The following is a 2,926-nucleotide window of genomic DNA, read 5'->3' on the forward strand; positions in this document are numbered from 1 at the left end:
CCATGGTAGTTGTGGTCCATTAGTCCTTTGGACTAATCTTTCCCTTGTATCTCGTTTTCTTCATTCTCCCTTGCTTCTGAAGGGGTGAGACCAGTGGAGTATCTTAGATGGCTGCTCACAGGCTTTTAAGACCCCAGGCGCTACTCACCAAAGTAAAATGAAGAACATTTTCCTTATAAACTATGTTATGACAGTTGAGCTAGATGTTCCCAAGACCATGGTCCCCACAGCCCTCAGCCCAACAATTCAGTCGCTCAGGGAGTTTGGATGTGTCTATGGAGCTTCCATGACCTTGCCTTGGTCAAGTTGTGCTGGCTTCCCCAGTATTGCCTTCTGTCTTACCCTACACCATAGTTATCACTTATCTATTGTCTAGTTAGTATTTTTCGCTCCCCACTCCTCCCATCCCTTGTAACCATCAAAGATTGTTTCCTTTTGTGTATAAACCTTTTTATGAGCTTTTATAGTAGTGGTCTCATACAATATTTGTCTTTTTGTGGTTGATATATTTCACTCAGCATAATGCCTTCTTAACTGGGAGCATATAATTATTTGATAAAATCTTTTAAAATAAGGGAAACTTATTCTTGGGCAGCACATATTATGGGGGGTAGATGGGCCTGCTAACTGTTTTTCAGTCCTTTGAGCAGGCCAGTGGAGGCTGGAAAGGCTTTGCATGACTTGGGAAATAATCACTCTGTCTAGGAGATAAATCACTTTCCACCTTCTCGGGCATTCACAAATTCTTCCAACTGGGTGTCCTAGGAATCCACTCCTAAGAGCCTTGAAGGCCAGAGACCAAGCCTTCTTTCTGCTTTGCATTTTCGTATTGCCTAGATCATGCTGGACATGTAATGGCTGCTAGTGAACTCTGGACCATTGGTTCTGATGCTGCTTTTGAGATTCTTCTTCTAGCTTCTGTGTCTCACTTTGGAATCTAAGTAGGAGGCCTTCGCAGGGTGGTACTGGTTCAGAGTCCTAGGACATTCCAAGGAGCCCTGGTGGTGGAACAATTAAGTGCTTAGCTGCTAACCAAAATGTCAACAGTTCGAACCCACCAGTGGCTCCACACGAAAAAGACCTGGCAATCTGTTCTCATAAAGACTACAGCCTAGGAAACCCTACATGTAGTTCTTCTCAGTCATATAGGGTCACTATGAGTTAGAATCAACTCGATGGCACACAACAACAACAACAGGACCATTCCACTCATAGTGACCCCAAGTAGAGCAGGAGGTAGATTTCCAGGCCTTTCTCCCAAGGTGCATAACCCCTATAATATGTGGTACTTCCAGATGCACCACGGAAGAAAGGCCTGGTGATCTGCTTCCATAAAGATTATAGCCAAGAAAATCCTATAGAGGAGTCCTACCCTGTGACACATGGGGTCACCATGAGTTGGAATCAACTCAATGGCAACGGGTTTTGTTTTTAGTCTGGATCTGTTACCCAGCTGCTGAGAATAATGCAGAAAGCTGCTTTTAACTGAAAATGATTCTACAGAAACATGTCTCTTTATTAAAGGGCTTTGTCTGTCACTCGGAAGTACTTCTATACAAGTTATTTGTCAAGAGGGAACTGTAGATACTGGTGGCATTGTTCTGACTCTTCTGGACATTTTCCTCACAACTCTTAAAAGTTCTTCCAAGGCGCTTTGCCTTTTGGCCGTTTTTTTTTCATTATAAATAAAACACTAGTGCCATCTGCTGGTGGAAAAGGTTGACTTGCTTTTGCCCTGGTTCAGAGCTTAGTTTTCATCTAAATTCATAAGTTGAATATTTTTATGTAGAGGAATTTCTGTATTTTTCTACCTTTGTTCTTCTAATTCCCCCTCTAAATCACCAACAGTGGTTGTCTTCTCTTTGACCCTGATCTCAGTTCAGGCATTGGAATGTCTTAGTTCACACAACTTGTCCCATTTATCATCCTCTGGTCATTGCAGAATTTGTTTTGTCTCATTTTACCATCTCGGGACTTCTCTTTCACTGAAAACCACTTATGCTACCTCTTCGACACATGTCAGTTTTGTATAACAAATAAAGTTTCACTCAATCCTCCGCAAAGCAGCTGGAGATGGGGCTGACTATGGAGGTCGGGGTATTCTGAGATCTCTTTCGAATATCGTGTGTGGGCCCCTTCAGGGCCAGGGACTCCATAACAATTGCCAGTGTGAGCACAATACTGCAAGGGAGTGGTGGGCTTGTTGTTGTTGTTATTTGTGGTCGAGTCCGTTCCAACTCATCGTGACCCTACGTACAACAGAATGAAACAACAGCCCGGGTCCCAAGCTATCCTCAATCTTTGTTATGCTTGAGCCCATTGTTGCAGCCATTGTGTCAATCCATCTCACTGACGGTCTTCCTGTTTTTCACTGACCCTCTACTTTACCAAACACGATGTCCTTCTCCAGGGACTGACCCTTCCTGATAACATGTCCAAAGTATATGAGATGAAGTCTAACCATCCTTGCTTCTAATGAGCATTGTAGCTATACTTCTTCCAAGACAAATGTGTTCATTCTTCTGGCAGTCCATGGTATATTCGATATTCCTCGCCAACACCATAATTCAAAGGCATCAATTCTTCTTTGGTCTTCCTTATTCATTGTTCAGCTTTCTCATGCATATGAGGTGATTAAAAACACCATGGCTTGAGTCAGGTGCACTTTGGTCTTTAAAGTGACCTCATTGCTTTTTTAAAAAATTTTTTTTTATTGTATTTTAGATGAAGGTTTACAGAACAAATAGTTTCTCATTAAATAGTTAGTACACATATTGTTTTATGACATTGGTTAACAACCCCACAACGTGTCAACACTCTCCCTTCTTGACCTTGGGTTCTCTATTACCAACTTTCCTGTCCCCTCCTGCCTTCTAGTCCTTGTCCCTGGGCTGTTGTGCTCATTTGTCTCATTTTGTTTTATGGA

This window comes from Trichechus manatus, unplaced genomic scaffold (assembly GCF_000243295.1).
Source record: "Trichechus manatus latirostris isolate Lorelei unplaced genomic scaffold, TriManLat1.0 scaffold00042, whole genome shotgun sequence".
In the NCBI taxonomy this organism is placed as follows: domain Eukaryota; kingdom Metazoa; phylum Chordata; class Mammalia; order Sirenia; family Trichechidae; genus Trichechus; species Trichechus manatus.